This window comes from Rhinopithecus bieti, unplaced genomic scaffold (genome assembly GCF_001698545.2).
Source record: "Rhinopithecus bieti isolate Rb0 unplaced genomic scaffold, ASM169854v2 scaffold_51905, whole genome shotgun sequence".
Classification (NCBI taxonomy): Eukaryota; Metazoa; Chordata; class Mammalia; order Primates; family Cercopithecidae; genus Rhinopithecus; species Rhinopithecus bieti.
This window is the reverse complement of record NW_016821253.1, coordinates 1,127,585-1,141,665: the sequence shown is the minus strand read 5'-3', so window position 1 is coordinate 1,141,665 and position 14,081 is coordinate 1,127,585. Positions and strand designations below refer to the sequence as shown.

The window sequence follows — 14,081 nt, the reverse complement described above, 5'->3', positions numbered from 1 at the left end:
CTGCACCTGTGTCTTCCCATAATGCATAACCCTGCTCTGCTGTGTCCTCCTCCTCTGAGGCCAGGCATAGCCCACCCCGCCCTCTCCTCTACACAGGGCCTGCCAACAGTTTGAGCAGGTTCCTAACACACTTCATCCTCCTAGGCCAGGCGTATCCCACCTCACCCTTTCCCCTACATGGAGACTGTCCACACTCTGAGCAGGTTCCTGCCCTACTTCATCTCCTAGGGCAGGCGTAGCCCACCCCGCCCTCTCCTCTACACAGAGCCTGCCAACAATTTGGGCAGGTTCCTACCTCACTTCATCCTCTGGGGCCAGGCGTAACCCACCTTGCTCTCTCCTCTACATAAAGCCTACCCACAGTTTGGGCAGGTTCCTGCCCTACTTCATCGCTCCCTCTGACCTTTCCTCCTCATTTCTTCAGTCACTTTCTATGCCCGTCATTGCCTACCTGGAGGACTATAGTTCTGCACAGCTCCCTAAGACCCTTGGTGTAGCTTGGGTGGGTTTTGAAGACTGGATTTAGAAAGTTTGAAAGTTCCCATGGCCTGAGATCCAACATAAATGCCTTCCTATTTCACCCAAGGACATTTCCATCCGGCATGGCCGGTCTACCTCTATCACTGGTGCTCCCTCCTGGCCCTCTGAACCACCCCACCCCAGCCATGCCTGTGGACAACCTTACATATGTCGGTGCTTTCACATAGATCTTGACCTCATAGGACAGCCTCATCCCTTTTACCTCATGAAATCCCACTAAAAACTCCAGACTGGAAACAGCAGAACTGTGGAAACGCTCCCCTAATGCCACTGAGCATTTTCAACATCCTTTCTTCTCCCTCCCCTCGTCCACTTCCATGTGGCTGGTGACCCTGTGCTGATGGCCTCCAGGTCGCAGGTGCTGTTGGCAGGCTTCATACGCCACCCACTGTCTGTTGGGAGGCCTCACACGCCCACTTCCTGTTGGGAGACCTCACACGCCCACCTCCTGTTGGGCGGCTTCACACGCCCACTTCCTGTTGGGAGGCTTCACATGCCCACTTCCTGTTGGGAGGCTTCACACACCCACTTCCTGTTGGGAGGCTTCACAGGTCTGCTTCCTATTAGGATGCTTCACACACTTATTTCCTGTTGGGAAGCTTCACAGGCCTGCTTCCTGTTGGGATGCTTCCCACACCCACTTCCTGTTGGGTCCCTCACAAGCCCACTTCTAGTTGGGAAGCTTCACATGCCCACTTCCTGTGATCCTGCATCACTGCCTTCCTGTCATGCTCCACAGGCTGGGCCCCCCATAGGACTAAGCCAGGTCTCTCCTGCCAGCTGTCTCCAGGGCGTCTTTCCTCCCCTGCTGTTCAGTACAGGTGCACCCTTGTGAGACGCCTGTCTCCAACGTCCACACCCTGTCTTCATACAGGTTGCTGCAGTGCAAAGTGACTGTGAAATAGAAGCCCTCCTCTGACGAAGTCCCAGAAAGTATCAAAGCTTAACCACTAGCAGATCTGTCTGACCCTATCCTCCCGCCTGCACAAGATCCTGGAGAAAACTACCAAATCTGAATTTTCTTCTCCTCTTTGGTGAAAAGAAGAAGAACCGAGGCTCTCCTTTGACGAACGGGGTTCATGATGGCGACGACACCCTTCCTTTCTACATGGAAGGGCTGGAATCTCGCAAGGCCCTGAAAGCCCTCATCCCTGGAGGTGCAGAGTGTGCAGTGTGGGAGGGGAGATCACACAGACCTCCGCTGTCCACTGTCCAGACACTTCCTAGCAAGTGACGGCCACTGTAATACCGTAGTTGTCTCGGGAGCTCAGTGCAGTGTAATTTTAAAAGAGAAAATGTCACCAGGACAAGAACAGTTTGAGATTCATAAAACTCACCGTGCCCCATCCTTAAACAGGCTGCCCTCCTCCCAAAGGACCAGGCCATGCATAGCTCCCCTATGTGAGTCTGTCCCCCAGCCAGTGTGCCTGAAGTCCTTGTTGGAAATCATCAAGGTGTGTGTGGACACCTCCCTGCCCACCTCCATACCTGAGGTGAGTCTATTCAGTGACTTTCACCAGTTTTTCTGGAGAATGACTGTGGACTGAAGCAGGAAAATCTGCCATCCCTTGCTTACAGGAATCTGCACTTATCACAATGGACAATTTTGTCAGAAGTAACAGAACCAATCAATAGAGAGAGGCAGAGTAGCCTGAAAACGTTGAGCACTTTTAATTAAAGATTGGACTTAGCTTCAATTTATTATTAATTTTTAATCCCAAATATTTACCTTGCCTTGATCTTTTTGGGACTTTAAAATACCCAAACAAGACAAAGGCATTCAATTTGTTATCAGTCTTACCTTTTATTTAGTTTGAAGCATATTTGTGGTGTATGAACAAAATAATTGAATGTTGACCATTGATGCTACTAAATTCAACCAATGCCTTCAAAGATTTCTCCCTCCTGAAATCATGGCCCTAAGCCTGATGGCACGGGGAGAGACCCTGGCCCACACCTGCCCAGAGGGCAGCCTCCTTCTGCCCACAGCAGCAGTCACTGCTTTTTGCAGCAAATTAACACCAGTAGCCATGGCCTGGAGGATTTCCCCTTTTCTGTCTCTCTCTCTTTCTCTTTCTCTCTCTCTCTTTCAACACAGCATCTAAAATCAGCTTTTTGTGCACAATGTATTTGCCATTGTTTAAATTTGATTGACACACTAAAAGTCTAGATGCTCTCCCTTTTTTTTGACTGGGTCTTGCCCTGTCACTCAAGCTGGAAGGCAGTGGTGCAGTCACAGCTCACTGCAGCCTCGACCTTCTGGACTCAGGTGATCCTCCCACCTTGGCCCCGTAGTGCTAGGATTACAAGTGTGAGCCATCATGCCTGGCCTCTCCCCACCTCCACCTGCAGCCCCCATTCCAGTGCACACCTGTTCCGTGCTGACAAAGTCAGGGTAGGAGGATGCGTTCCAACCTCCAATTCACCAGCACGTCAAGTTCTGACAGGTAACCAAGTCCATTTCTTCCTTAGAAAGGAGTCAGCTATGAAATGAAATCTCCCCACACTTGTAAAATGACTTTGAAGCCATTGGATTCCCTGTGGTGTTTGAGTCAGCTCAGCCATGCCTGGTGGCTTCCCAGGAGCAGAGGTTCCTTCCTTGGAATTCCAGAGGCTCAGAGTCCATGATCAGCTGCCAGCATGGGGTTCCTGGTGAGGGCCTGGCCTCAGAGGTTCCTTCCTCGGAATTCCGGAGGCTCGGAGTCTGTGATCAGGGGCCAGCATGGGGTTCCTGGTGAGGGCCTGGCCCCTCTGGCTGTGTCCTTGTGTGGTGAAGAGGGGAAGTGCGCTCCAGAAGGCCTCTTCTTACAGGGCACTGATCCCGTCACCAGGATGCCATCTTCATCACCTTGTCTCACCCTAGTCATTTCCAAAGGCCCTGTCTCTGTCTCCTGACACCCTCATTTAGGGGTTAGGGCTTCGACGTGTGAATCTGGGGGGACACAAAGTCCAGTCCGAAACAGGGGCTGGTGAGTAGCCCAGGACACAAAGTTGGTGACATCAGTGCAGTTCCTCTGTGGAGTCGCAAACTCGACCTGTTGATGGAGGCTTCCAGGGGAGCAGAGAAGAGCACGCCACACGGTTCTACACACAGCAGCCTCGGGTTAACGCAGTTTGAGTTTTAATTAGGAATACAACACATTTGATAGTTTAGATATGAAATAATACAACATATGCAATGGAAGAGTCTGATTTTTATACCATGTGATCCCTAGTCTGACCCTCAGAGACAGCTGATGCTGGGATATTGTGTGTGTTCTGGAAATTCTATGCCTTTGTAAGAATGTTTTCTCGTTTGAGGGCAGTTTGATCATCTTGATCAGATATACAATGTATGTGCATTTTAATCCAGCAACCACACGTGTAGATGCATGAGTATGTGGGAATCAAGAGGTCAGTACAAGAATTTTCATATACGATGTACACTATGTATCCCATTTATTTGCCCCATTTTCACTTAAACAGGCCCTGAACTCTGTTAGACGTGATTCTTTATCTAACACATCTTGCAGCTTACCCCGTATTATTCGTGTATTTCTAGGCTTTCACATGGATGCAGTGTTCCATTTTACGAATGTTCTGTAACTACTTCATTGAATCCTCAATCCTCAAATTCCTGTTTAGTTTCTTAGTCCCTCCCCTTTCATCCCTAATCTTATTTTAATTAATATTTCTTCATCAGTCTTTTCAGAGGCCTCTGTATCTTGCGTTATTACAAACCCACTTTGGGAGACAGAGTTTTGTTATTATTTTCTCTGACTTGTCCTCTATGTTTTCTCTTCTACAAATTCGCATCTTCATTTTTATTATTTCTTTCTCTTTTGCTCCTCAGACTTCTCTGTTGCTCTTGCTTCAGATTCTTAGGTGACAACATGGCTCTTTTTTTCTTTGCTTTCTTGTTTTCTAATAAACATATCTATAAATTACCAGTCTTCCCTTAAGCCCTACTTAACTGTGGTCCACAAATTTTGATACAAAGTTCTTCAATATTTTTCATGTTAGTATTCTGTATTTTTTCCTTTATGTTTTCTTTTTACACCAGTATAGCTATTTTAAAGTTTCCAGAAGTGTGGATATTTTAAAAGCATTTTCATTTTGTTTACTAGATATCATCTGCGTTGCATTTCTTCTTGGGTTCCTTGTGACCTAAATAACTGTGAATGCCCCACATGCTCTGGGAAAAAATGTGAGTTTATGTTGAACAAAGACTCATGAGAATAAACACAGTCACATACATACACACCTTCCCCACATACACACACCTGCACACACACCTGCATACACACACACACCACACTCCCACATGAACACGCATGCACTCACATTCAGATGTAATTCCACATACACACTCATGCACTCACACACATTCAGACGTAATTCCACACCCACACCCACACCCACATATGCACACCCATGCATACACACGGACACACATGAACACAGGTACACACATGCACACACACACACGTGCACACACAGGTACACCTGTGGACACATACATGCACACATAGGCACACACAGGGACACACACACGGACACACCCACATGCTGACTTCCTCTCCTCTGTGATCTGCCATCCACCCCACTCTAGTAACACACTCCAAGGCCTTGTATTAGACCTTGCTGTTATCAACATCTGCAAGGGTTCTTACTTTAAATCAAGCACCCAACTACCATGTCTGTCTTCCGGTGTGCTCCCCTAGAGCCCTCCTGCACACACGACACTGCAGTCCTTTGGAGACTTAGCATGATTGGCAACAGCAGCTCTTTCTCTTGTTCCCCTTTATTTAGGCTAAATTCCAAGACCCACGCCTGTAGCCTTTCCCTGCACACACCTTTAATTCCCTCACCCCTCTGGCCATGCTGTGCCTGTCTGCCCCAAATCCCAACATGGTGAAATGCAACTCCCCAGAAAATGCACTTTGGTGCGCTTACACATAGGTCATTTGAAACATGATTTGGAAATGTGCACTGACGTGTTATTCAATTGTCATGAATCCTCTTCTTTCTTTCTCACTTCTTCTCTTTTATAGAAGCTAAGCACATGAGCAAGGCACCTGGTGCCACGCTAAACACATGAGTCTCCTCTGCATTCTTCCCCCACCAGAAATGGAGCGTGGTCCGTGTGGACAGTCACATCCCATTAAATCACCCTCTTTCCTTGAACCACTTGTCATAGTGTACTGAGTTAGAAAATAGTAATTTTCCACCTTTCTATGTACATTTTTAAATCCTTCCTTCACATGAACTTGGGCAAGTAAAGGGAAGGTTTAGTTCATGAATAAGTCCCCTAAATTAGTTTTAAAACCAGGACACTTTTATTATATTTTATTAGAAATGATTCAAGTATCCCTACACACTGCCATAGTCAGCAGCACATCATTTAACACAAAAAACAGCAGTTTATGCAACTGGGCCCTTTGAGCATGACACTGACTCTATTAATCGCCACGAGCCCCGACCTGAGTGTGCGCTGCCAGGAATGTCTACACGATGGGCCATACCAAATCTGCTGCCAGCCAAGGTAACTTTGAAACGCTAACTTTTGTGCCTACAGCAATGAGACTTTTAAAGAAAACTGCCTGAGGCAAACTCCTTCTTCCGTATTAACTGATGCATAAAATATCTATCTATAGCTTTAGCATCCTTCAAAAACCTCCCAGAGTATTGCAGTGCTGGGCTCATATCACCCGCAGGGCAGGCTGAGCACATTCATACAGCACATCTCTAGTCTGCGCACACCAGAAGCTGAGTTATTTCCAGAGTCTGAAAAAATCTCTGTGACCTCAACCGAGAAAAACTCCACTGTTGTTCTCCATGGACAATAATTTAACTCATTTCTGCTTAAATACACTATGTTAATAAGGAAACAGATCTCAGCCTATGAAACTCTTCATTCTTAATGAGTTTGCATTCTTGTTGCCAGTATCCTTTCAACATTTAAACTCAGTCTCTGTTATACATAAGGAATCTACTTATGGACGCGAGGGACATGCGTAGCCCTGGACTTTTTCTAAATGTGAAGGCCTGTTCGTGGACACTTTCCCTCCTGTTTGGCTTCCTTGTGCCCATGTGAGTGTCTGGGACGGTTTTACCAAGCATGCAGGAGCTGCAGTGCCAGGGTGCATTTCAGCTGCACCTCTGGGTTCTGCAGGGGTCAGGGGTAGAGCCAGGGCACGACTCGATGTTTCCTGTCAAACTTACCAAGTCACCAGTGATACATCCAGTGGATCAGCACGGGTGGCCACTCTGCGGGGTGCTGGGAGTGAAGGGATGGAGGGGAAAGGAAGGTGAGGTGTGGAAGGAGCTGAGTCAGGAAGAAGATGAGTTTTGACTATTTCTGCCAAATCGTAGTGTGTGGGATTGAACTGCGCATGGGGTGTGCTGAGTGAATCCACGCAGGGACCTGCAGCTTCCTGGAGCAAACGACTTTTCCTGCCTGCATTCCCCACGGACTCACGTTTCTATGGATAACCAGGGAAGGAGTTTAAGATGCCCAGATTGGCCTCCAAGGGTCTCACTGCCCACGTTCCTCAACCATACTCCCAATTACCGTGAAAACATCTCTGTTTCGCCAAGAGCTGCCACCCTGCGTTGGAATCTTTATTCTGAGCATCTTGGGTCCTCTTTCACTGCAGGCCCGTTCATTTCCCACCACCACGAAGGCAGGGCTCAGCCACCCACGTCTCAGATGACAGCCCAAGCATCACCTCACTGTCTCTAGCCTGGGCCTCATTGCCTCTTCCTCAAACCGAACCCCATAGCCCCTTGTCCTTCTGCCCTCACCTGTCATGGTCACTGGTTCAGAAACAAGTGACTCAACTCCAGGTCTCCTTCTGCTCTGTGGCTGGAGAAAAACGTAACTGCTGGCCGGTTAATCTCTAAATTCATGACTCTTCACTCAGGGGACTCTAGTGCAGGGCAGGACACGTCCGACCTGTTCTCCCTCCCTATCCCAAGATGGATGTTTCCTTCCTTCTCTTCACTGAAGCCTCTACCTGTTCAGTTGCTGATCGCAGCTCTCAGTTCAACGCGCAGATAAAAGTGAACATCTCTGTGTACTCCTGCTCTGCCCACTTGCGGTGCCCGAGGCCTGTTCTGTCTCTACATTCCCCCACAACAAAAGAGCTGGACTCGATCTATCTAGGGCCACAGGAATCTCTCTGTTTGAGCCTCTGCCCCGTGCATTCACCTTGTCCTACATCACAATGTTTCCTTTATCTGGCTTCCTTCCCTTCAGAGCAGTCCCTGCCATGGAACCCTTCTACCATGAGACCCTTCCTTAGTGCAACATTCATGGGTGGCCCTGTGCCATTTCTCTGTTCCTTTCCACAGCAAAATGCTTTTAAGAACTTGTTTGTGCTCCATCTACCCCTTGGTCTCTTGCTGTTGGCTCCTCAGTGGGGTTCCTTTGTCTGCGGTGTCCTATCCTGGCCTGGCCGTCTGGGCGTCCCCTCTGTCTGTTGGCCCTGCTCTGCTTCCTGAGCTCTGAACGTTGCGGTTCATGAGGAGAAGTGCTTGCACTCCTGCCACTCTGGGTGGCCATCACCCCTACACACTCACTTCCAGCCCAGGGCTCCCAAGTCCACGTGTGCCTGCACCCCTCCCACGTTGGATCTTCAGCCTGTGCCGCCCATCTCAAAAGCTGGCACCTCTGCGAAGCACTTTTCTCAGTCCCAAGCTTGGGGGTGATTGGGAAACCTTCTCAGAGCCCCGCTTGTCTCAGCAACAGGTCCCCTAAGCAATGGGAGAGGCACCTGCAGGTGGCCATCTCTCTCACTGTCACCTACCACAGCCGGAGCCGACACCCAGATTCTTGCACACAGGGCCCCAGGGGCTCTGAGCTCAGCCCTGAAATTTGGACTTGCACTGAAATTGTTGCCTTTCCTTTCTGTATTAACCTTCTGAATTTACTGGTTGAAGTATTTCTCTGGTAGACAGAATATGCTTGCGTCTATGTGTGTGTACACATGTGATGCAGGGCACGTCTGTGTGGTGTGTACACATGTGTGATGTGGGGATGTCTGTGTGGTGTGCATATGTGTATATGTGTGTGGTATGAAGTGTGTGTACATGTGGGTCTGGTGTGGTGGTTGTGCTGGGTCATGCCCATAATATATTTGTAATGCTGTTTTATGGTGTGTTGTGTGGTCTGGTCTGTTGTATGAGGTGGGGATCTACATGCCTGCGATGTTTGTATGTATATGTAGGGGGTGTTGTGTGTGTGATTGTGTTTGATGTGTGTGGTAATGATAATGTATGGTATGGTGTGGTGTTCATTGTCTGATGGTGTTGTTAGTGTGATTATATATGTGTTGGTGTATGATATGGATGATGTCTTTGTGTGTGTGTGTGGTGTGTGTTTATGTGTGTGGTATGTTTTTGTGTTGTATGTATGTGGTGTGTGTGTGTGTGGTGTGTGCATGTCTATGTGTTGTTTGTGTGCGTGTATATGTGTGGTGTATGTATATGTGTCTTTGTGTGTGTGTGGTGTGTGTTTATGTGTGTGGTGTGTATGTTTTTGTGTTGTATGTGGTGTGTGTGTGGTGTGTGCATGTCTATGTGCTGTTTGTGTGCATGTATATGTGTGGTGTATGTGGTGTGTGTGGGACGTATGTGTTGGAGGTAGAAGGAAGGTGGGCTCTGAGTTTCAGAGCCAGTAGGAGAGTCCATTTTCCTTAAATAGGGAGAATTAATCTCGTTTACCCCACTTACTGCTACGATATTTTAATTCATGGAGCTTGCTGATCCATTAGACATGCAGTGGTATTTGATGAGAATTTCAGTAAACTTCCAGAATAATTCAGTGACAAGTTGCCACTGTCCGATGCTGGAGGTGCTCCGTGCCTCACTTTTTCTCTTCCTACGCCCTTTTGCTGCTCGTTCCGTCCGACCCACATTGTCTCTGTCACACTTGCTCCTTAACCCGACATTCTCATCATTTTCAAATATATGTAGAACTTTCTATTTTATAAATTGTTAACTTTTATGTTTTCATTCATAAGCTCAATGTTATTAAACATCTTCCGACAGAAAGCTGTGTGCTCTGGGGTCCTGTCCCGCTTACCTTAAAATCGGAAGGACAGGTGGCGCAACTTGACCCTGCGGGAAGATGCCATCTCCAGGCCCATGCCAGCGCCTCAGCCGCAAGGGAGGGCAGCTGCAGCCAATGCCTCTGGTGGTCCCCAGCATCAGCCTCCATGGGGCTGGGCCCTCCCCCCACACCCCAAGCTCCTCCTGCCTCTCCCCGCGCCCTTTCCCTCTGCCCCCCATGAAGCCCCTGTTGGCTCCCGGCCCTCTTCCTCATTGGCTCAAGACACTTTGCATCTGCTAAGGTTTTCTGCAACTTTTAAGAGTTCCTGTTTTTTGCTTACATAAGTAAAATTCCGTTTTAAAAAAATCATTGCAAGAGATTTCTGTTCGACTTTTGTATTTCATAGCTGGTTCCTGGAAGTCCTCTTGTTGGATCTTAAATACACACCTCCACCCAGAAGCCACATCTGCCCTCTGGCACAGCAAAGTCCCTATTTTAGCAGTTGCCAACCTCAGGCCAGCTCTCATGGGCATTGTGCCCAAGCTGATGCACTTTGATTTTGTTCAAAGTTAGGAAAATGTATTTAGTCTTCAATCACCTGCACTGAGAAATAGCTAACATTTTCAGCATCAATAATGTTTCATTTCCTTAAATAACTTGCATTTTACTGCTCTGTGAAATTAGTTATTATCCACTTGTCTTTGGAGAGATTATTTGTAAAACATGAACAAGTTATTGCCAGGGAATAATTAAATTCACAGAATTTAAGTCACTCTATGCACTTAGACAAGTGCATTTAAGCTTTTCTGTGAGGCTTTCCCTTTGTGGAGCCACCATCCCTGGGCATGAGATGACTGTGTATGCACTTTTAGACATTTCACTGATATTCCTAATTGCATACTATTTTCTTTATAATTCAGAGGCAGATCCTTTTGATGTGTCATTCAAACAGCGATAATGCAATCTTTTAAAATGTGGGTCTTTTCCTGCACATAGTTTTAAATAACGGTCATATAACAAGATGTCACAGTTTCTTACTGGCTATAACTGTTAGTTTCCTGTGGTCAACTTGGCTGGGCAGTGCCCAGTTATCCAACCAAACACCAGTCGAGGTGCTGTTATGAAGGCATTTTTTTTTATTTTGAGACGGAGTTCAGCTGTTGTCGCCCAGGCTGGAGTGTAGTGGTGCGATCTCGACCCACTGCAACCTCTGCCTCTCGGGTTCAAGCAATTCTCCCACCTCAGCCTCCTGAGTAGCTGGAATTACAGGTGCCTGCCACTACACCTGGCTAATTTTGTATTTTAGTAGAGATGGCATTTCACCATGTTGGTGAGGCTGGTCTCGAGCTCCTGACCTAAGGTGATCTGCCTGCTTCGGCCTCCCAAAGTGCTGGGATTACAGGAATGAGCCACCATGCCTGGCCTTGTGAAGGTATTTTATAGATGTGGTTAACATCTATGATCAGTTAACTTTAAATGAAATTACCCTCAATAATGTAAGTTGGGTCCTTAAGATCAAAACATGAGATTTCTCTGAGGAAGAAGAAAATCCACCTGCTGGATAAAGGCTCAGATCCTCTCAGGAGTTTGCAGACTGAGGTGCTGAACTACAAATGTTATACATAGACACACACAGATGCATACATGTGCACACACACACTACACACGNTCCTACGCCCTTTTGCTGCTCGTTCCGTCCGACCCACATTGTCTCTGTCACACTTGCTCCTTAACCCGACATTCTCATCATTTTTCAAATATATGTAGAACTTTCTATTTTATAAATTGTTAACTTTTATGTTTTCATTCATAAGCTCAATGTTATTAAACATCTTCCGACAGAAAGCTGTGTGCTCTGGGGTCCTGTCCCGCTTACCTTAAAATCGGAAGGACAGGTGGCGCAACTTGACCCTGCGGGAAGATGCCATCTCCAGGCCCATGCCAGCGCCTCAGCCGCAAGGGAGGGCAGCTGCAGCCAATGCCTCTGGTGGTCCCCAGCATCAGCCTCCATGGGGCTGGGCCCTCCCCCCACACCCCCAAGCTCCTCCTGCCTCTCCCCGCGCCCTTTCCCTCTGCCCCCCATGAAGCCCCCTGTTGGCTCCCGGCCCTCTTCCTCATTGGCTCAAGACACTTTGCATCTGCTAAGGTTTTCTGCAACTTTTAAGAGTTCCTGTTTTTTGCTTACATAAGTAAAATTCCGTTTTTAAAAAAATCATTGCAAGAGATTTCTGTTCGACTTTTGTATTTCATAGCTGGTTCCTGGAAGTCCTCTTGTTGGATCTTAAATACACACCTCCACCCAGAAGCCACATCTGCCCTCTGGCACAGCAAAGTCCCTATTTTAGCAGTTGCCAACCTCAGGCCAGCTCTCATGGGCATTGTGCCCAAGCTGATGCACTTTGATTTTTGTTCAAAGTTAGGAAAATGTATTTAGTCTTCAATCACCTGCACTGAGAAATAGCTAACATTTTCAGCATCAATAATGTTTCATTTCCTTAAATAACTTGCATTTTACTGCTCTGTGAAATTAGTTATTATCCACTTGTCTTTGGAGAGATTATTTGTAAAACATGAACAAGTTATTGCCAGGGAATAATTAAATTCACAGAATTTAAGTCACTCTATGCACTTAGACAAGTGCATTTAAGCTTTTCTGTGAGGCTTTCCCTTTGTGGAGCCACCATCCCTGGGCATGAGATGACTGTGTATGCACTTTTTAGACATTTCACTGATATTCCTAATTGCATACTATTTTCTTTATAATTCAGAGGCAGATCCTTTTGATGTGTCATTCAAACAGCGATAATGCAATCTTTTAAAATGTGGGTCTTTTCCTGCACATAGTTTTAAATAACGGTCATATAACAAGATGTCACAGTTTCTTACTGGCTATAACTGTTAGTTTCCTGTGGTCAACTTGGCTGGGCAGTGCCCAGTTATCCAACCAAACACCAGTCGAGGTGCTGTTATGAAGGCATTTTTTTTTATTTTGAGACGGAGTTCAGCTGTTGTCGCCCAGGCTGGAGTGTAGTGGTGCGATCTCGACCCACTGCAACCTCTGCCTCTCGGGTTCAAGCAATTCTCCCACCTCAGCCTCCTGAGTAGCTGGAATTACAGGTGCCTGCCACTACACCTGGCTAATTTTTGTATTTTTAGTAGAGATGGCATTTCACCATGTTGGTGAGGCTGGTCTCGAGCTCCTGACCTAAGGTGATCTGCCTGCTTCGGCCTCCCAAAGTGCTGGGATTACAGGAATGAGCCACCATGCCTGGCCTTGTGAAGGTATTTTATAGATGTGGTTAACATCTATGATCAGTTAACTTTAAATGAAATTACCCTCAATAATGTAAGTTGGGTCCTTAAGATCAAAACATGAGATTTCTCTGAGGAAGAAGAAAATCCACCTGCTGGATAAAGGCTCAGATCCTCTCAGGAGTTTGCAGACTGAGGTGCTGAACTACAAATGTTATACATAGACACACACAGATGCATACATGTGCACACACACACTACACACGTGTGCACATGACTACACATGCACACACACACACGGAATATACACATCCACACACATGCAGACATAAACACACACTGCACATGCCCATGGATATGCACACATATATGCAGTACACACATGTAAACGTGTATATGCACTCCAGCATGCAGCCTCACACGTACATGTGTGTGCACATACAAACATGTATACACATGTGTATCCAATATCTTTCCTACTCGCTCTGCTTCTCTGGTAGAGCCCCAACCAATCCTTTATCAGCTGTCATCAAATAATACTTGAAATAAGAGCGGTAGATTGTCCATAATTTGAACTGAAGGTTAATTGCTTTACCCTACATCTTCACACAAATCGAAAGTGGACGCCATGATTGACTGATTGCCTGGCCTGTAACCATCTAATTAGGAGTCAACACACTGATGATCTCTAATATAAGCCCTTTATAAATCCAGATAAATAATGCTAGAATTATACATGATGTGTAAAACAAAACAAAAAAAAATTCTGTTATGTGGTTAACAAATGAAGGACAGTAAATGTTTACATACTTAATATTTGAATAATTGTTCTCTAGATATGTTTGAGAATTTAGTAAATTGAGTATATTATAATAGAAATGACTTAGAATTGAGCAAATCTGTTTTCAATTCTGAGTCCTGATGCTTAGTGCTCTTGAAAACAAGAATTACACCCCTTATACATGAGGGCCGGTCACCCATTTTCTCTAGTCGCTATGAGGATTAGGTAAAATCATGTGAGCAGGTACCCTGCAGCATGTGAGCAGGTACTCTGCAGCGTGTAAGCAGCTGTGCTCATCTGCATCACCAGGTTCATGAAAGTGACAAAGTGATGAGAAGTGCGGCACGAACGGGTAAAGGGCGAGCAGCAAATCCAGGACGCAAAGGCGCTCAGAGCAGCCTAAAGAATAATACAAGTCATAAAAATCTAAATATGAGCAGGAAAGCATTGAGGATGCCTAGAATGGAAGAAACA

At 46.4% G+C, this 14,081-nt stretch overlaps 1 protein-coding gene across 13 annotated transcripts in view; it reads right to left on the bottom strand.

Moving 5' to 3' along the window:
• The window catches only part of SNTG2 (syntrophin gamma 2), a 414,561-nt gene that overhangs the window by 171,493 nt on the left and 228,987 nt on the right, over positions 1 to 14,081 (bottom strand). The gene's annotated exons all lie outside the window — the stretch shown is intronic.